The sequence below is a fragment of the Stomoxys calcitrans genome, chromosome 2 (genome assembly GCF_963082655.1).
Source record: "Stomoxys calcitrans chromosome 2, idStoCalc2.1, whole genome shotgun sequence".
NCBI classification, from domain to species: Eukaryota; Metazoa; Arthropoda; class Insecta; order Diptera; family Muscidae; genus Stomoxys; species Stomoxys calcitrans.
In genome coordinates, this window is record NC_081553.1 from 204,688,503 (window position 1) to 204,711,396 (window position 22,894).

Here is a 22,894-nt window from a genome sequence, read left to right on the forward strand (position 1 = left end):
GCAAATACGTCGTATTTGGGGGTTGTTATGGTGGTAGGTGGTCCGCTAGACAGTTGGCTCCTAATGTTGATGTCAGATACGTGCCCTACTCCCACATACCTTTAATTTGAGCCCCATATTTCTATAGATGGCAAAAATGACCGGCTTGGGGGGTGTTTTGGGGGATGGGCGAGTTGGCCTTGAAAATATATATCGGATTTATGTTCCACTTTAAAAACCCTCTTATTTGAGCCTCATATTGCAATAGTCAGAAAATACTTACTGTTTGGGTGGTGCTGTTGGCGTAAGGTGGCCCCATAGACACTTTTCCCGAATATTGATATCAAATTCGTGCTTTACTCCCAAAGACCTTTCATTTGAGCTCCATATTGCTATGGTCGTAAATTTGTCCCCTTTGGGGGATGTTTTTGGTGAGAGGCGGCCCCCAAACACTTGGTCCCATATTTGGATAGCAGATTCGTATTCTACATTCCTTTATATTTAACCCCTATTTCCCATGGTCAGCAAATAAGTTCTGTTTGGGGGGTGTTTTGGGAAAGGGGTGGTCCCACATTTGGATATCAAATTCGTATTCTACTTACAAATACTTTTCATTTGAGTCCCATATTTCCATGGTCGATATATATGTCCGATTTAGGGGTGTTTTGGGGCTTGGGGTGGTCCCCCTAACACTTGGTCCGACAATTGGATATCAGATACGTTTTCTTATTCTAAATACCTTTCATTTGAGTCCCATATTGTCGGGATTGGTCTAAATATAAGTTTAGTAGGTTTTTGGGTGGGGCAGCCCCCCTAGGTACCCCATCCGAAATTTGGATACCAAATTTTTTTTTTTTTTTAGGGTACTATATGAGAGCACACAAAATTTTGCTAAAATCGCACCACCCATCTCCGAAATCTGGCGTTTCTGAAAATTAGGGTAAGGGGAGGGTCCGCCCCCTACGGATATCAAAAAATGTAGTACCCTTTTTTCACCACGGGGTCATTATGCACCATCTGTGAAAATTTCAAAAAAATCGGTTTAGCCGTTTCTGAGTCTATAAGGAACACACAAACATACAAACAAACAAACAAACATGCAAACAAACAAACAAACCTACAAACAAACACAAATTGATTTTTATATAAAAGATAAACATAGAACAGGATTGCCTAGAGTTGCAAACAAGAACTAAAATTTCAAAAATCTATAGGGGTGATTTTGATCAATCGATTTCCTAATAATAAAAGAATTTATTTATCAATCCACACAACAACAACTACGAAGTACACTGGACATGGGTGCGAATGGGTTATTTAACTTAGATGCCCAGTTAATTATCCGCACCATAGTATCAATAAGTAAAAAGGCGTTAAGTTCGGCCTGGCCAAACTAATTTATGTCCCTCAATGTTGACCCCCAGGCCCACTCCGTCCTCTAGCTTTGATCCATCCGTGTAACATGATCTTCCAGATGGAAATTCTTGGGTTCCGTCAATCCAAGACTGTGCCACTGGCAGCAGTGCCTAGCACTCGACCTCAAGTGTCGTCTCAGGTATCCGATCGGAAATCTCTTCCGTTCCTTCAAGGTTTCCTATCGTCGCCTCAATTATACCGGTATGGTATGAGCTGCTCCTATCCTCTAACCACTCCCCCATCGCCTTAATTCTCACATTTCTTCTGAATATCTATGGTTCGGATATCTAGAAAAGTGTTTAGTGTCTTAGTGGGCATGGTCCTCATCGCTCCGTCTATATCAAGACAACATATTCCCGAAATCTTTTGTATTATCCTTACTTCCCACTTTTTTCATAGCAATCCACCAAACTACTGAAGCGTAAGTAAGTATTGGTCTATTCACGCTCCCGTAGAGCCGGGAGTTGAATCCTCGGATTCAATCCCCATTTCGAGCCTACGGCCCGTCTATAAAGTGCCCCACATCTGTGAGCCTTCTCAGTACGCTCCTGAACGTGACACTTCCAATTCAGTTTCCTATCCAAGATCACACCTAAGTATTTGACCTTGTCAGATATCGAAATCGTCTAATTGAGGAAATATTCTCCGGGTTAATATTGAGACCTTCTGGGTCTAGCCCAGTCATATGCCATATGCAAGACCCTTTCAGCCCTTCTGCGTAGCTGGTTCGGACACTTTCCCCTTAGAAGTTTTATAGTATCGTCTGCAAAATATCGTTCTACTCTCTATCATGGTTTCCACAATAAGTTCCATGGTTTTGAGTAGGAAGGACGAAAGGCTTATAGGCCTGTAAGCCTTTGATGATGCATAATTTGCCTTGAAGGGCTTGGGAAGACAAAACCACCCTTGCCTCCACCCTTGGCACGCTGTGAAATTACAGGCCAGATGGAACGCCAGATAGTCGGCCTCCTTCTGTAGTAACACCGAAATGGTTTGAAGCTCCTCAAGGCTTCCTTTACCATAAATTCTGTACTGATAAGACTTCGATCAACATCATTATTCCAAGATTTCGGTGTCTCTGTGGGCTGTTGTTTCCTGTGGAAAATGGGTTTTCATAAAAAGCTCAACATATCTTTCATTGTCCCTGCACTCACTCCCATGTCGTCTACTAACATGTCAGTTTGGGCATTGGTTTTTGAGAGAAATTTTTTCATCTTGGCGGCGTCATTAACGCTATCGACCTTGTCCGAGAAAAGCTTCCAGGAGGCACGTTTTGTCGCTCTGGTAATTTTATTGTATTCCTAGAGCACTGTGTAATACACCTCTAAATATACTTGCGCTTTTTTACGAGAGCTTTGGTAAAAAGTCTGCGGACCTTTTCCCAACATTGCGTATCTCCCCTGTCATCCAGGGTTTTTCTTGGGCTGACTTCCTTTCCCGAAAAGGACAACTATCTTCGATAGACCGCACCAGTGCAGTCGTAATCCTGTTGACATTTTCGTCAATGTATTCTATGCTTGGCAAACTAAATTATCTTGGCCAAGTCTTCTTCTGAGTACCTTTCCGAATTTTGTCCAGATTATTACAGAAGCTTATCGGATTCGTAGCTGGTCATGCTATTCTAAACTTAATGTAGCGATGGTCAGAGAAAGAGTGCTCCATGGATACCCCCCAATCCTGAACCTAATCGATTAGATTTTCCTAACATATTTTCACATCTAAAACCTCCTCCCTAATCCCATTAACAAACGTAGCGGTATTACCAATATTAAGTGTTATCAGGTTGTTAGTATTCAAAAATTCAACCTGGGCTTGGCCCCGCTTATTAGTGCTGGTACTACCCTACGAAATATGGTGAGACCTCGCATCACACCCTATTAGCCGTTGCAGCTTCGACGTGGATGGCGCTGTAGGAGAGTCGAAAGGCAGATAAAGTGTTGCCAGGTATGCTCCACTGATTCCCTGCCTCACCACTGTTGCTTACGACGTTGAAAACTCTGGGGAAAATATAAAATTAAAATTTTTATGACAAATAACGCAGGTCCTCGACCGAGTACCAGTGTTAGCATTGAATAATTGGTAGTTGACAGTGTTCAGTCCAGAAACTTTGTTCCGGGTCGTCCATGAATTAAGGCAATAAGAATCTTTCCCTTGCTGATTTTCTCCATCAGAGCGTGAGTAGGTATCCCGGTTTCTCTGGATAACCTCAATCATCTCTCCTCCAGTAAATGGTCTTCTTGGGAGTGGGTGATGATCTAATTGCCCGCCCGATGTTTCCATATTAGGTTCCTTGCCTATCCTAGTCTTCCGAATCTTGAGAAAGTGGGTAATGGTTCCATCGTCGGGTCCCTGTTCGTTAGGCTGTATTGAGTTTCCCGTCCTTGTACTGTCTGATGTTTCAATACTAGGATCTTTGTCTACCTTAATCTTCCAAATCTTAAGTAAATGAGCTTCTACTCCTACTCCCAGGTGATGGTTCAATCATCGGCCTCTGCGCGTTAGGCTGCTATGAGTTTACTGTCACTGCGCTGCCTGATGTTTCTAGCCTAGTCTTCCGAAGCTTGAAGTCGCTGATGGGTCCGTCGTCGGGTCCCTGTTTATAAGGCTATTTGGGGTCTCTCGCCCCTGTACTGCCAGATGTTTTAGTATTATGATCTTTGCTTATCCTAGTCTTCCCAAAAATTGAGAGAGACGGTGATTGTGTCATCGTCGGCCCCCTGTTCATTGGGCGGTATTGAGTGCCCTGCCACTGCACCGCCTGATGTCTTAGTATGAGGATATTTGCCTATCCTAGTCTTTCCAATCTTGAAAAGACGGCCTTGGTCCCGTAGTACGCCATGCCTTTAGTCCTAGCCAAACATATCACGGAGACTTGATCAATGCGCACCACAAGGAGAGTTCCTTTGTCCTTCTCCTCCCTGTAGAAGACCTCCCACATCTCTGCGACCAAACCTTGGTTTTGCTTGCCCAAGAATTCCAACATGCGTTCCGTCGCAAATTTACTGTGTCCGGCCCTCCGTTTAGTGGGGTGAACCCTCTACAGAGTTCCACACATGTACAAAAATCCGCTCGTTAACCAGATCCTCCACTTGGGTCCGATGATCTGGTGGAATCCTACCGGATGCACTGCAAATATGGGTGACTGCATAAGTCAGCTCATTTCTGTGTGCTTCATTGCCACTCTGGCGAAAGAGGGCGGCTCCTTACTTTTCTTAGCAACCATATTTCCCTTTCGTGATGGCCGTGGCATCCTTTTTGGAAGTCACAGTCCTCCATGAAGTCTCAGAGGCCGTGCGCGCTTCCTTCGTTTATGTTCCGACTTTGTTTCCCCCCGAAGGACACTGTTTGGAGTCTCCATTGCGGCAGGGCTGGCTTGGTCCTCCCAGAGTTCTTGAAAGCGGGGAGCTCTTTTTCTTCTTCAGGGTTTAGTAGTGTTATGCTCTTTGGGAGGTCTGATTCCCTTTCCAGCTTTCGTAAAAGTGCTTGGAATGTCAGTTCTATTCCTTCCAGCATCCTCATGGCCTCATTTCCCGATTTGGCTGCGATGACTGTTTCATTGACACTTGGCCGTCTGAATCTGAATCAGCTGCGCATCCCTCTGGTTTATCCGTCTTTTCCTCATTCGTTAGTCTGACGACTGGTTGTGCATTTGAAGCATTAGTCTTGACTACAGGTGTCAAGGCACCCACAACTGTAGGAGGGGCGGACAACATGCTACATGCACCGCTATTGTTGGCTCTTTGGATGCCATTTTCAGCCTACTCCAAAAAGATTTAATTTTTTTCTTTTGCTTTAGGTACTACCTAATCCAAGATACAGATATTTTTCTTTGAGGAGCGAAATAAACCACGTCTGCTCCACTCGACGGTTACTCTATTATTTTGCAAAGTTACCTATAGAAATAATTTTCTTACAAAAATCTTATAAAAATTAGAGTATTGCAAACATTCGTCTAGAAATTGAACTTCAAATCTAGCAAAATTTCCTAAAAAATTAAATGGTCACAAAATAAAGTATAAAATGAAATGTTAACCTAGTTTCCTATATAAACTTTTTCAGCAAAAGTCCAAAAATTAGTTTCCACAAAATTTGGTTACTCCCAAATTTCTAGATATTCCATCATCATCATTATTTTAATGACATTGTATCATAAATAATTCCAAACTATATATTTCCCATTTCTAGGTGAAGCACACGAAGTTGCCATTCACTTTTAACCAGCAATAAATTCAACTGTTACATTGTTCCACGAATCTGCGTCTCAGCAAGAGATGCTCATTTATTTTGGTTGCATGTTTATCCCATGACATGTGTAACGGATCAGTGTTGAGATCCTATTAATTAAAAATAAATAGGTCGTTTGTGCCTTGGCTTTATTTTGGCGGAGAACTTTTGCGTTCATATTTGTCCGCAACTCTTTTCGAATTTCTCGCTTCTTTGCTTGGGATGTGATAGTCATCGCTGTGTTTGTTTCGCAGACAATTGGTCTCAGTGGGTTATTTACTTTTACACTTACAATAATCACATTCAATATACAAATTATGGTATTATATTCTTACAACGCACTCATACATACATACATGCAGGGTTAAACGAGTTCGAGAAGAAGACATTGTTTGTGGGTCCATGGCTGACACAATCACATCAACTCATACACACACGTATGCTCCCACTCTATCATTTACCATCACGCATGCAACGAACTGAGTACAACTACATCCTTAGTCATATCCCATATCCACAGCATCATCAGCAACAGTAGTAGCAGGCAAGGCAACAACTTGGTAGCCGAAAATTCCCAGAGTTGCCATCTAATGAACAATTTTTTTACCAAGAAAAAAAATAAATAAAAAAGTGAACTTTAAGGCATACACATAGCAAACCCTTTGGGTTCATTAATGACCTTAAATCAGAGATGAGCACACTAACACGGTTGAAAATAATAAATAGTGTTTGTATTGGGGACAGTTAAACCCGAACAAATAAACCAAGTGTGAAATAACAACAATTCTAAAATAACAACAATGCATTTACCGAACGTAAGCAAACGAAATTGTTTAAATTGTCTGTGTGATCTGTTCGTTTTACCTATGCCCGCGGGCATGTGTTGTTGTCCATTTACTTTAATTTTGCTTTAAATTTTGATTGAATGTACATGGTTGCGTATGCGTTATGCAATGGTATAAAGTATACGCACCGTGATACCATCATGTTTCGATATTTGTATTCGATAATAGATCTAGAGAGTACCATATTTCTGCAAAGAATAACAGTGGGAAGAAAAGAAAACCAACCAACTATAGGCAAGAAAACTGTCTGGCAGAAATAATTGCAGACCGACAGAAGTATCAAATCTTATACAAAAAATTAAATTTGAGTTTGTTTGTCAGTTTGTTTCTTTGTTCCGTATAGACTCAAAAAACGGCTGAACCGATTACCTTAAAATGTTCACAGATTGCTTTGGTTGGTGTGGAGGGAAACATAAGCTACATAATTTTTTGATATCGGGAGGGGGGCGAACCCTCGAAAAGTTCTACCCAAAAATAAAAATGGGTCGATCGGGACAATGTGAGATTCAAATGAAAGGTATTGAAGAGTAGAGTAGGAATTTCATAATAAAAGTTGAGTCCAAGTACCGGGGGGCCCAGCACCAAAACCCCTTAAAATAGGTTTTTTGACGATCATGGGACTCAAATGAAAGGTATTCGGGAGTAGATTACGAATATGGTCAGAAAGAAGGAATAGGATTTAAAATTTATTGATTTCGGAAGGGGGGGCCCTCCACCGTTACCCCAAAAACACCACCCCAAATCTAAAGTGAACCGATAAAGACACTATGGGTATCAAATGAAAAGTATGCGGGAGTAGATAACGAATCTGGCACCCCACCCCCACAAAATGGGCACTGCCAATCACGGATATATGGAACTAGGTTTTTTTTGTTCTGTATAGACTGAAAAACGGCAGAACCGAATTTCTCGAAATGTTTGCTTATTGTGTAGATTGGTCCGGAAGGAAACATAGGCTATATAATTTTTCGGTATCGGAATGGTGACGGATCCTCCCCCTTATGCCAAAAACATAACCCAAAATCAAAAGTGGACCGATTGGGACAATATAGATATCAAATGAAAGGTATTGGAGAGTAGAATTTGAATATGGTATTAAAATTTGAGTATAAGTACCCACCAGGCCGCCCAACCCCAAAACTCCCCCAAACAGAACTATTGGACGTTCATTTCAATATGGGCCCCAAATAAAAGGTATTCGGGAGTAGATTTCGAATCTGGCATACAAAATCCAATCGAAGGAAGTGGTCCGGTGGGCACAATAAAGGTATCAAATGAAATGTATTAGAGACTAGAAAACGAATATGGTATTAAAATTTGGGTCCAAGTACCCAGCGCCCCCCAAACCCAAAACTACTCTAAGTTCATGTCAATATGGGACTCAAATGAAAAGTATTAGGCAGTATATTACAAATATGGCATAAAACATTAGGTCTAAGTAATGGGACCCCCAAATACCCCCGAATGGGCATATTAGCCAGCCATGGCTATATGGGACTCAAATGAAAGGTATTAGAGAATAGATTACGAATATGATATTAAAATTTCCGTTCAAGTCTAGGTGGCGCTTTTCCTCCTAAAGATACGTCAAATGGGTTATTTAACCCATTATAACAATAAGGGACTCAAATGAAAGGTATTGGGCTGCCCAAAAAGTAATTGCGGATTTTTCATATAGTCGGCGTTGACAAATTTTTTCACAGCTTGTGACTCGGTAATTGCATTCTTTCTTCTGTCAGTTATAAGCTGTTACTTTTAGCTTGCTTTAGAAAAAAAGTGTAAAAAAAGTATATTTGATTAAAGTTCATTCTAAGTTTTATTAAAAATGCATTTACTTTCTTTTAAAAAATCCGCAATTACTTTTTGGGCAACCAATAATTGAGAGTTGAAAACGAATTTGATATCCAATTTTGGAGCCAAGTGTTTTGGGGTATGCCTAAAGCACCCCCAAAACTAAACTTCATTTCCGTTGGGAATAAAAAACGATTTTGATATCCATATTTGAGTCGAAATGTCTGAGGTGACATCCCTCCCCTAATGAGATCATTACCTTGAGGAAGAACATTACCACCAGGTACCGAGAAGGGGCAAATTCTCACACATCAATGAGTGCTTTCCGATTCTAGTTCAAACTCAATGATAAGGGACGTTTTTTTATAAACGAGTCCGAACGGCGTCCCGCAGTGCGACACCTCTTTGGGGTACATTTTTTAAAAGACCATGCATGGCATTGTACCTCGCAAATGTCGCCAACATTAAGAGGGGATAAATACCGCTTTTTCCGATGTTTTCGCCAGGATTCGAACGCGTTCAGTGTCATAGGCTACAATGGCAAGAATTCGATATCCGCATCCAGGGCGTAGTGTCCCCACCCCAAATAGATACTAGAGAGTTAACGAAGGCGCAGCGAAGCGGGCCTGGTTCGGCTAGTCTATAAATAAAGCAGAACAGATAAAGACAAGATCAAAACAACAAGGAGAGAGACACATACAAAGAGAAACAGATAGAAAGATGAAAGGGTAGATAGACACAGAGGATAATCGAAATATCAGAATATATTTTGCCACTCTTACTTTACCTTAAGCAGACATTGACTTTACCTAAATGAGACATTATTTAAAATTGCAAATTTTGCCCATGAAAATTCCACTAAGGAACAGGGGCAAACTTCTCATACATCAATGAGTGCAGTCCGATTCAAGTTTAAGCTCAATGATAAGGGGCCTCCTTTTTATAGCCGAGTCCGAACGGCGCACCGCAGAGCGACACCTCCTTGGAGAGAAGTTTTACTTGGCAAATTACCTCACAAACGTTGCCAGCATTAGGAGGGGAAACCTACCTCTGAAAATCTTTTTCTGATGGTTTCGCCAGGACTCGAACCCAGGCGTTCAGCGTCATAGGCTGACCTGCTAACCTCTGCGCTACGGTGGCCTCCAAAAGACATTATTAGTCAGGCAAAAAGAGAATCAGAGCTACAGTCAAATAGCTACAACTGTATAAACACAGTCAGTAGCAGAGGAAGGGTGAGAAGAAGAGTCAAATGGATCAGTGCCAGAAGAAAGTTCAAACTATTCAAGAGGACCGATTTACATTGTTTATGAGCTAACCATTTCAAAATATACCAAAATACGATCCGTTATTTTGTTGCTTAATTTTTTTGCCAAACATTTTAATACCGAAACCAATTTTAGCCCAAGGGCCATGGCAAAATCTAGCTATTGCAGGAGAAAACATACACCGAATTGGTAAAAAAAATCTAAAAAATGGTAACACTTGACACGACGCCATATACAAACTCATACATATACACTGACAGTGCCATAAGACAAATACATAAATTGATGATGATAACACAACGGAGGACAGGCCCAACATGAAAAAGCATCGATGCCAACCAGAAGGCAGCTATGAATAAAAATCACCAGCAGCCAACGACGTTCCCATTGCCAAAACTTTGCATGCATTTGGTTTGGAGCAAAACGGGCATCATCAACTTCTCCGTTTCACCAGTGAAATCAGCAATAACACGCACAAATTGGAGCGCTTGTTTTTTTCCCCCCTTTGCTTGAGATGACTTTGCCTGAATGCCGTGGTCGAAGACCACATGCAGCTTCATTTGGAGCGTATTTGCGATGTCTGCTATCAACTTTAGTTTTTCCTCTTTGCTGTCATTTTTGTTGCTTTTGTTGTAGTTAGTAGTGGTGGCGGTGCTTCTGTTTCTTATTTGGCTAAAGTATCCCCCAGCCGCTACAAACATTGATACAGACATGTATATGACCAACATGCCACTGTTGAAGTTGGCTATTGGGTATGCCAGCGAATCATTTACAGCCTTCATGCATTCCCTGTTATTTTGGAGAAATTTAAGAGAAAAGCGACATATTGGTTATTTTTTCACCTGAATTGCAACAAATGGAGAATTTCTTTGGCATAAAAACTTAAAAAAAGGATTGTATTATTCTTCTAAAGGATTAGCTACATACGAATTTGGACGTGTTGAAAGAGAAACAAAAAAAGCATGTTAAGTTTAGCTGGACCGAATCTTATATATCCTCCACCATGGATTTCATTTGTCAAGTTCTTTAACCGGCTTCTTATTATAGGTAAAACAAGGATAATGGATAAGAATTGATATGTATTGGAGGTTCATCAGGTTATGGACCGATTTGGGCCATACTTGGTTTGGATGTTGGAAATAGAAGAAGTCAATGTGCAAAATTTCAGACAGCGCCCTCTAGAGGCGCTGTTCTTTTCCGATAGGCGCAGTTGTTGCGAGACAAAACAAAACATTTCAGCCAAATCCGGTAACAGATCCCAGATCGGTTTATATGGCAGCTATATGAGGTTATGGACCGATTTGCACCATACTTAGAACAGTTGTTGGAAGTCATAACAAAATACCTCAGGTAAAATTTCAGCCAAATCGGATAGGAATTGCACGATCCAGTGGCTTAAGAAGTCAAGATCCAAAATTTGATTATATGGAAACTAATTCAAAACATTTACCGATATGCCCCATTTACAATCCCAACCAACCTACACTAATATGAAGTAATTCTGCGAAATTTCAAGCGTCTAGCATTACTCCATCGGAAGTAAGCGTGCTTCCGACAGACAGACGGGCTGGCGGCCGACGGATGTATAAAATGTGAAGACAATCAATAATATAAATAGTTAATGGAATCTTGGACGAATATTTCGAGGACGAATATTTCGAGGTGGATAAACGCTAGCACAATGCTAAAATAGTGGAAATCTGGCGAAAGACATAAGAGAATATTTCGTATAGAATTTCGTGAACATTGATTAACAAATGACCACATTATTGCAATATGAGTCCAAATCGGGCGAACATATTTTTGGGAGCTTATGCAAATATGAACCGAATTTTTTCAAACAGACGGGCAGACAGATGGATAAATGGACATGGAGACAGACAGACGGAAGGACAGATAGAGAGATGAACAGAAAGGCGAACAGAAAGACAGACGCACCAACAGACCGACAAACAGATAAACAGACCGACAAACCGACAGATTAACAGGCTAGGTCAAGCTGAAACTACTACCAGATGGCTGAGCGGCCTTCAGATATGAAGGTTAGATGAGACGAATAGGCGGCCCCCGACCAAGAGCAGCAGGATCCCAGGACCCCAGAAGGGGTTGAGCAACATGAATAGATGGTACGCCCACATTCATTGGGGCTAAAATCCACAAGCGTCTGACCCATATTGGGCGCCATGCTGGTCAGCGTCTGATTACTCCAGGTTAAGAGCGGCTGTGTCAAACGTCCCATATTAGGGAATAGATGCAAACTTCTCACATATTAATGAGTGCTGTCCGATTCAAGATTTAAGAGGCCTACTTCTAATAGCCGAGTCTGAACGACGTGCCGCAGTGCGACACTTCTTTGGAGAGAAGTTTTAACATGTCAAAGTACCTCACAAATGTCGCCATTATTAAGAGGGGATAACCACCGCCCATAAGATGGGGGGTATACTAATTTCGTCATTCTGTTTGTAACTACTCGAAATATTCGTCTGGGACCCCATAAAGTAAATATATTCTTGATCGTCGTGACATTTTATGTCGATCTAGCCATATCCGTCCGTCCGTCTGTCTGTCGAAAGCACGCTAACTTCCGAAGGAGTAAAGCTAGCCGTTTGAAATTTTGCACAAATACTTCCTATTAGTGTAGGTCGGTTGGTACTGTAAATGGGCCATATCGGTCCATGTTTTGATATAGCTGCCATATAAACCGATCTTGGATCTTGACTTATTGAGCCTCTAGAGTGCGCAATTCTTATCCGATTGGAATGAAATTTTGCACGACGTGTTTTGTTGTTATATCCAACAACTGTGCCAAGTATGGTTCAAATCGGCCCATAACCTGATATAGCTGCCATATAAACCGATCTTGGGTCTTGACTTCTTGAGCCTCTAGAGGGCGCAATTCTTATCCGAATGGAATGGAATTTCGCACGACGTGTTTTGTTATGATACCCAACAACTGTGCCAAGTATGGTTTAAATCGGTCCATAACCTGATATAGGGTCTTGACTTCTTGAGCCTCTAGAGGGCACAATTCTTATCCGATTTGAATGAATTTTTGCACGAAGTATTTCGTTATGATATCCAACAACTGTGCCAAGTATGGTTGAAATCGGTCCATAACCTGATATAGCTGTCATATAAACAGATCTGGGGATTTGACTTCTTGAGCTTTTAGAGGGCGCAATTCCTATCCGATTTGGCTGAAATTTTGCATGACGTATTTTATTTTTACTTTCAACAAACGTGTTTATTGTAGTCTGAATCGGTCTATAGCCCGATACAGATCCCATATAAATCGTTCTCTCTATTTTACTTCGTGAGCCCCAATGGGCGCAATTCTTATACGAATTGGCTGAAATTTTACACAGGTCTCCAATAGCAACTCCATAGCAACTCTTTTCTTATATCCTTTTTTGCCTAAGAAGAGATGCCGGAAAAGAACTCGACAAATGCGATCCATGGTGGAGGGTATATAAGATTCGGCCCGGCCGAACTTAGCACGCTTTTACTTGTTTTTTTATGTTCTCGCCAAGATTCGAACCCATGCGTTTTGCGTCATAGGCGGACATGCTAACCTCTGCGCTACGGTGGCTACTCCCTGGTGGCTAGACAATGGGTAGGATCTGGAAAAATGGTAAAGGAAAAGTCTCAAGAGCAAAATTCAGTTACGGTACAGGGACTAATAACCCCAATACCGGCGGCTGACCGTAGTGCGCAAACACGCTATCCGTCGTCGGCATCAAATGACTACAATATTATCCCGGTTTCAGGCTTGGCTGGGATAACAGCTAATGCTCCAAGTTAGAAAAATAAGCAGCAACAACTACCCACCGCCGAACTGATGGATTACATAAAGTGCAGAAACAACGTACCTCACGCAACCAAGCAATCAATCACCTACAACAAGGTGCGTGACCAACGGCAGGAGATATGCTCTGGAGAAAGCGTGGATCAAATTGGAAAAGCCACACGGTCATCGCCAAAATTTTGCCCTCAAAACGGGAACCTAAACGATGGGACCCACCCAAAAACAATTCCTTCCCGAAGAAAGGGAAAATTGCAATAGCAAATTTGCCCATGAACATTCCATTAGGGAACGGGAGCAAACTTCTCACATATCAATGCTTGCTGTCCGATTCAAGTTTAATGATAAGGGGCCTCTTTTTATAGCCTATTCCGAACGGCATGTCACAGTGCGACACCTCTTTGTTGAGAAATTTTACCATGGAAAAGTACCTCACAAATGTCGCCAAATTAAGGTCTTAACCAATGCTGAACATTTTTTCTGATGTTCTTGCCAGGATTTGAACCCAGGAGTTCAGCGACATAGGCGAACATGCGTCCTTCACTACGGTTGAAAATGAAATTTAGACCCCGAAAAGGTAAACCAAGTACAATGGTTTTATCTATCAAGGAGGGAACTTATTTTTCTAGCCTCCACGTCAAATTTACTAAAAAATTTGGTGTTTTTAAAACCATCTTTGCTCAAAAAGGGTATTTTGGGTATTTTTGTAAAGAATTTTTTTTTTAGATTTTTTACTTTCGGAAATCGGACCAAATTTCCAAAATACGGAGGTCATCAACTTTAAGTGCCAGCCAAAAGCTCTCAGTCAATTTTGAGCTTTAAAATTATGCACACGATCTCGCACTTCAGCACCTCAGCTCAAACCATTACAAATTTCAAAGAGTTATCTCTACCGGTTCTCGCACGGCATAGTTTTTACTAGTTTTTTCGGTTCTATCTCACTATGCAACGTCATGTTGCTGGTCCCAGCCAGGTTTCTTTCGACGATTAACGAGATCATAGAAGGGTCGCAGAGGACGAGATCATAGAAGGGTCACAATAGGCTGCCACAAATATGTTAGGGACGAACCCAAGGTAGACGGAGCTGGTTCTCCTCACTCGCAGATACAAGATTCCTGTATCTTATGTTCAGTATGTTCAGACTACCTTCTTATGGGATCACCCTGCAGATGTCACCCTGCAGTCCAAGTACCTTGGCATAGTCTTCGCTTCGATGAAGAAGAGGAAAGAGGCCGTAAGGCGCTTTTAACTCCTGCAGGAGGATGGTCGGTAGGAAGTGGTGAGTAATACCCAACATAATTTATTGAAAGTATATGGCCATCGTGAGACCAATACTGACCTGTGGATCGCTGGTATGGTGGAGGGCTGTGGATAAGAGGACTCGTATGAGGAAGTTCGAGAAGATCCAGAGGCTGGCCAGCGTTGTGCAATCACAGGGGCACTGAGACCTGCACCGTAGGCAGGTCTGGAGGCGATGCTGGATATGCAGCCCATTGAGGCCTATATACGGAACTGCGCCGCCAAGATCTCCCTTAGGCTGAGGGAGCTGGGCATGTAGAAGGAGTAGAGGTTCGACCACAGTTCCATCGCGGATGCTATTGGTGCGAAGGGTGGACTGAGGAGGATTTCCGACTATCTGGCACAGATACCGATTGGGATTAGAGCATTAAGAATTCGTTTTCCGGGAGGGAGGAATTGAGGCGCATGCTGTATTTAAGGGGGACGAGAACTCCACCTTCATTGATGGCTCCAAGATGGAGGAACTGGTTTGGGGGTCTACTCCGATGCATTCAACATCGATATGTCTCTGAGACCACCAAAACAGTGTGCGTTCTTTCAGGCAGAGGTCTACGACATTACAGTAGCCGCAAGAGAAATTCGGGAAAGTGATCTGCAAAATGCAAATTTCCCCATGAACGTTCCACTAAGGAACTGGGGCAAACTTTTCACTGTCCGATTCAAATTTTATGCTCAATGATAAGGGGCCTCCTTTTTATAGCCGAATCCAAACAGCATGCGGCATAGTGACACCTCCTTAGGGAGAAGTTTTAACAGGGCATAAGACCTCACAAATGTCGTCAGAATTAAAAGGGGATAATCACCGCTGAAGTCTCGCCAGGATTCGAACCCAGTCCTTCAGCGTCATAGGCGGGCATGCTAAACTCTGCGCTACGGTGGTCTCCTACTGCCCTCAAAAGTCAGGATTTATCTAGATAGCATGGCGGCGCTCAAAGCCTTGGGTTCGAGGATAGTGACGTCGAGGTTTGTAGTGGATTGTTTCGTGTTCCTGGATAGACTCCTGGTACAAGATGTGATGTCGATGTGGGTTCCCAAACATGAAGGGATTCCGGACATATGCTCCAGAAGGGGTTCGTCACCGGTGTTGCCTACGTGCCACTTATCAAACTACTGAACATAGTAGATGAAATGGCCGGAGCGGCGTCTGTGGCGAGATGAGACTCAACGGATAGTTGCCGGACTTCTAAGGCGCTCCGGCCTGTCATCAACGATGGGAGGACGAAGGAGTTACTCACGTTCGATACGAGGTCTTTGAGCACATTGACAGGGGTCATAACCTACCAAAATTGGTAGGTTTTTATTCTCTTGGTAGGTTTGTAGGTTATTCGTCAAGAGTGCAGAACAAAACCATGGATGTCGAGGGGTCAAATACTATTAAAAGTGGTCTCACTACTTCAAGCTTCAGTAAAAAAAGCGTATTGATATTGACTGTAACTTTTATGAGTGTTTAGGGGATTTCTTCCAAATTTCGTAAATTCTGGGTAGAAAATGCGCCATTTTTGACGTCCATCGGAAAACAGGCATACCAATATGGTCAGATCTGGCCCATACTCAGATGGGTAATAAGAGCACATTTCAATCGGGACATTTAAATCGGGAGATGGCTTTATCCAAACTGGGCACACTTGACCATTGAAATCGGGGCACAATTAAGACCAAGATTTCTTAATGGGAGATCGGTATAAAGGGTGCTATATCAAGATATAGGCCATCTTCGAATGTAAGACTATAGTGTAATTTCAACAAACAGACTGACGGACGTGTCTACATAAATAGCGACGCTCCATTACCTTGTAGCGTTGAAAATTTATAATATGATGGGTTACAAATGAAATGGCAAATTGGCCAACTTTTGGTGGGTATAAACTCGTATATCGCAGTTTTGCCTTGTAGAACATTTGGTAGTTTTTGGCAGAATTTTTCTTAAATTTTGGTAGAAAATAATAATCTTGAGTGGCAACAATGGTCATAACCTATCACTTTGCCATAGGCAGCATGGTGGCGAGCATGGGAATATCGCACAATGACTTCTGTAGGAGTTGTCTTCATTAGGATGAGGAGGTGAATATCGATCACTTGCTCTCTTCATGTCGGTCATGCCATTTCGTTCACAAATCTCAGGAGACCTGGAGTATGTTCCAAAGATCACCCAGATCGCAAAAGAACCGCCTCCCCAAAAAAGGAGAGCCTGCGCCCCTGCAGAGAGACGGTTTTTCTGCGATCTGAGTGATCTTGCGATCATACCACTGGCAGGTCTCCTGAGATTTGTAATCGAAATGGATTGGTTCCGAAGGAGGGTGCGATAAAATCGGGCGAAGGTACATACAGATGTGCTTGAACTCACCTATGATGGCAAAACCTAGCAAAATAACATATATTCTATGAAGATTATTTTTCCCATCATTTTTTATTTCTATTATAAAGCAAACTTAATTACTGAAGTTAAGGCTATTTTACTGTTTATTCTTTCATTGCATTTTCACTTGAACCCTCCAACTAAAAATATTATAAACACCCTAATATTCCTGCTCAATATACAAAAAATAGATACAGTCTAACACAAATAACTCATACGTTTGCACTGCATTATTTATTGGGATATATGGAGCAAAAACTTTGGAATACCCCTCCATGTGCAAAATACATAGATACAAATATATCCATGTATACACTGGGAATGATACAAATCTACATCAAAACACATGCAGGGTTTATATGACAAGGCAGTATTTTTGAATTTCCTCTATTCCCACATAAACACTGACAGCATGTGAGTGCATGTGATAAACTAGAATTTATCAAAATCACACACAATAGCCAGAAACTAGGAATCGACTCCTGCATTACCATTAACAACACCATCAACTCCATATCCACCCTCATTCGCAACCATCATCAACATCACACTATCCTCTCGTATTTATTTGAATAAAAATTAATTGTACGGCAGTGTGTGTAGGCATGTGTGTTTGTGTGTGGTTAACGCAATTGTGGCTCAAATGCCCATCTGTGTGCATACTCGCATATAGCAAGTCTGCTGTGAGCTTCGGTCAGAAGGTGACGACAATAAAGTCTCACAAGAGTGGTGACTGAGGAATAATTCTGTCGACTATGTTGTTTAAAATGAAATGACAACAAATTACCAAAGTGATGAGAATGAGAGAGAGAGAGGGGAGAGCATCCTGTAAAGTTGTGGTAGTGCCAGAGGGAAAATATAATTTCATTTGTGTATGTATTTTTCATAAACAAATGTACCCTTTTTGTTTGCAATATAATCTTATTATTTTACAGCATGCAGGCACTGACAATAATAGTAAATATTTACAAATGAAATGCATGTCCTTTCTATCACCTGGTTACCTTAGATATCAAACAATGGTGACACTGGTCAGACTCAGTGGCTAGTTATTAAAAAAAAACTACAAGTAAAAAGAAGGAAAAGTGCAAGAAAAAGAAACAAGTAAGCAAAGGCAAAAGCCGAGCGGTGGTGACTATACAAAACTCTACACCTGCCCTTTAAATGGAAATTGGGAGCTACATTTTTTTCTAAACCGAATTTAATGGACTTCGGTGGAGGGTTTCAGATGGGTTGTAAATTAATATCGAGCAAATGTTTTCAAAATTGTAATAACTACGGCTATATATGTGCAAATAGGTCGATGTAAAGGGTGATTTTTTTGAGGTTAGGATTTTCATGCATTAGTATTTGACAGATCACGTGGGATTTCAGACATGGTGTCAAAGAGAAAGATGCTCAGTATGCTTTGACATTTCATCATGAATAGACTTACTAACGAGCAACGCTTGCAAATCATTGAATTTTATTACCAAAATCAGTGTTCGGTTCGAAATGTGTTCATTCACCGTATCACCCTTTATATACATATGTATTAGTTGACAAATGGTTAAGAAATGACCCCATTATTGCATATTAGCTGCTTGCAGTGGCTCTAAGATTCGGTCGTCCGAACTTAGCATGCTTTTAATTGTTTTTATACTAAACTGTTGTATCTAATTTTGCAGTTTTCAAATTCAAGCTCGAGATCTGTTTGTTTTTCATTTAAATTATTTACCGATACTTCGTACATGAAAATCATGTTTTGTTTCCCAGTTAGATGTATCGTATCTTGATAATGCATTTCATTGAAATATTGATAAATAAATTAAATAAAACAAGTAAAAAGGCATTAAGTTTGGCCGGGCCGAACTTTGGTTACCCACCACCTCGGGTATAATATGTAAACCCCATTTCGTCACAATCCGGTGAAAACTGGATAACTTAAGCACCCAAATTCGGCACCAACATTGAGTGTTCTAATTAAGTCGGGTGTCAGAAGGCTAAAAATAACACACTTTTTCAAATTTCAGCGAAATCGGTTAAAAAATAAAGCTTTTATGGGCTTCAGACTCTTTATCGGCAGATTGGTCTATATGATAGCTATATCTAAATATAGTCCAATCTGTACCATATTTGGATCGGATGTTGGGAGGCTTAAAACTGGGCACTAATCCAAATTTCTGCGAAATCGGATAAAAAATAAAGCTTTTATGGCCTTCAGACCCTTAATCGGGAGATCGGTCTATATGGCAGCTATATCTAAATATAGTCCGATCTGAACTATATTTACGTCAGATATCTAAATATGGATCGATCTAATCTGAACCATATTTGGTTCAGTTGTCGGGAGGCCTAAACTACTCACTGTTTCAAATTTCATCAAAATCGGATGAAAAATAAAGTTTTTATCAGAAAATCGGTCTATATAACAACTATATCCAAATATGTTCCGATGTGTCCCGACTAATATATATATACGATCCGAATTATATATACTTTATAGGGTCGGAAATTAATATTTCAATGTGTTGCAAACGGAGTGACTAAATGAATGTACCCCCTATCCTACGGTGGTGGGTATAACAAGTAAAAACGTATTAAGTTCGGCCGTGCCGAACTTTGGATACCCTGCATCATGGACAAATTAACCATCGTCTTTTAAAACAACTCCACTACCATATCCATTGTAATATGCAATAGGGGCTGGTCTGGATCATATTTGATTCAAATCCCGAAAACTCTTGCGCAAGTCACTGTCTCAGCGAAATCGGGCAACAAATCTCCTAAATTGGAGATCAGTCTATATGGCAGGCTTAATACAATTCACTATGTCAAATTTCAGCGAAATCGGGTAATAAATGCAGCTTTTATAGGCTTATGACCCTTAATAGACATATTGGTCTATATGGCAGCTATACCTATATGTACTCCGATCTGAACCATATTTACGTCCGATGTCGGGAGGATAATAATTGCGGCTTTTATGGATTTAAGACCCCCAATAGGCATATCGGTCTATATGGCAGTTATATCTGAAAAAACCCAGACCTGAATCATATTTGAGTCCGATATCGGAAGGCTTAAAACAACTCACTATTTCAGACTTTAAGCGATATTGGCTTAAGACCCTCAATCGGCAGGTCGGTCTATATGGAAGCTGTATATAAAAAGGGTTCGTTATGGGTCATATTCGATGTGCATATCGGGGCCCTAAGTTCAACTTCCCGTTTCAACTCATTATTTCAGATTTTAGCGAAATCGGCTCAAGACCCTCAGTCAGCAGATCGGTCTATATGGAAGCTGTATGTAAAAAGGGTCCGTTATGGGTCATATTCGGTGTGCATATCGGGGCCCTAAGTTCCCGTTTCAAATTTCAGAAAAAATTCGGCTTTTACGGGCTTAAGACCCTTAATCGCCTGATCGGTCTATATGACAGCTATATCCAAATACAGTCCGAATTGGCCATTCAAGAACTTAACCTGCGCATAGAAGATATACGAGTCAGTGAAAAATTTAAACTCAATTTTCAAAGACTGTAGCTTGATTACAACTGACGGTCACACGGACGGCCAGACACACAGACATCATTAAATCGTTTTAGGATTTTACGATGATCAGAAATATGCATACTTTGTAGGGTCGGAAATGGATGTTTGGATGTGTTGCAAACGGAACGACTAAATGACTATACCCCCTATCCTATGGTGGTGGGTATAACTATAGTAAAAGCGTGCTTAGTTCAGCCAGGCAGAATATTATATACCCTCCACCAAGGATCGCATTTGTCAAGTTCTTTGCACGGTATCTCTTTTTTGGCAAAAGGAAAGGAAACTGGATAATGGAATGAATTGCTATGATATTGGAGCTATATAAGGCTATAGAACGAATTGAGCCATACTTGGTTTGGATGTTGGAGACTACAGTAGAAGTCATTGTGCAAAAATTGACCCCATAGGGGATCAGGAAATAAAATGGGGAGGTCGATTAATATGGGGGCTATATTAGGTTTTGGACCAATTTAAGCCGTAAATAGCACGTATTTTGGAGGTCACAGCAGGCCACCATAGCTAAGAGGTTAGCAAGTACGCCTATGACGCTAAACGCCTAGGTACGAATTCTAGCCAGAACATCAGAACATTTTTCAGCAGTGGTTTTCCCCTCCTAATGCTGGCAACATTTGTGAGGTACTATGCCGTGTCTAAACCGATCTCCAAAGAGGTGTCGCACTGCGGCAAGCCGTTCGGACTCGGCTATAAAAAGGAAGCCCCTTATCGTTGAGCTTAAAACTTGAATCGCACAGCACTCAGTGATATGTGAGAAGTTTGCCCCAGTTCCTTAGTAGAATGTTCATGGGCAAATTTGCATAAGCACGTGAAGCCACTGAGCAAAATTTCAGCCAAATCGAATAAGAACTGCGCCCTCTACAGGCTCAAGAATTGTAATCGGGAGATCTGTTTTTATGGAAGCTATATCCGGTTGTGAACCGATTCGGACCATACATGGCACAGTTGTTGGAAGTCACAGCAAAACACCTTATGCAAGATTTTGGCCAAACGGACTGACTTGGCTAAAACGGAATAGAATGTCCAACCGATCGAGAATATATATACCTTATGGAGTTTCAAATCAATATTTCGATGTGTGACCAACGGAATGACGAAACTAGTTTACCCCAAGCCTATGATGAACGGTATGAAAACTGAAAAAAAAAAATTAAACATAAAACAGTCAACATTTCAGGGAAATTTTTCTTAGAGAAGGTTAGGTTAGGTTGAATGGGTTGTGGAGAGGAGTGGAGAACCCGAGCGAGGGTGAAGAACCGAAAACTAAAAAACCCCGCACTTGAAAAACCCCAAATTGAAAAACTGCAAAATTAAAAATAAAACAGTCAACATTTCAGGGAAATTTTTCTTAGAGAAGGTAAGGTTATGTTGAATGGGTTGTGGAGGGGAGTGGAGAACCCGAGCGGGGGTGAAGAACCGCCCATCTCTACTCAAGCACGGATCTACCTACGCCGGAGCTTGTGGCACCCCCCTTCGGAACCATCCTGTTCCTCAACAAACCTCAGAAGATATACCAGAGCTACGTTCGCAAGTTCACCCAGATCACAGAAGAGACGGCACCCCTGAAGGAGAGCCTACGTCTCTGCAGACCACGACAGGAACACAGCAAGTGTTCAATAGTCTCCTCCTCATCCTCGATGAGGATGAGGAGGAGACTTTAGCACAGCACAATGACCTCCTACAGAAGTCATTGTGCTGTATCCGCATGCGCGCCGCCATGCGGCCTATGGCACAGCGTCCCACCTCTTATCGAACGCCAGCAACTCCCTCGTCCTCCTCTGGTCTATGATTGGCCATAGCGTCTTCGCAGTCCGGCAACCATCCACCGGGTTCCACCTCGCCCCCGACACCGTCTTGGCCATCCCATCTACTGTGTTCAGTAGCTCGATAAATGGCACGTAGGCAAGACCGATGACTGGACACAAATTGAAGGTTATACAGCCTTAAAGACCATATCGGGTGAAAGATATACATGGGAGCTATTCCTAAATTTGAACCGATTTTTATGAAATTTGGCTCACATGTTAAGATGACAAATGAAACATCTCACGCAAAATTTTGTAAAAAATTGCCATATCAGATGAAAGATATATATGGGAGCCATATATAAATCTGAACCGATTTCGATTAAATTGGGCACATGTATTGGGATGGCAAATAAAACACCTCAAGCAAAATTTTGTAAATATCAGGCCAAAATTGTGGCTTCTACAGCATTAAAAGGCCATTTCGGATGAAATTTATTAATGGGAGCTATATCTAAATCTAAACCGATTTTTTTCAAAATTAATGGCGTTTGTCTTTGAACCAAAAAACGAGACTTGTGCAAAATTTCATGACATTCGGATAACAAATGCGACCTGTACCTTGAT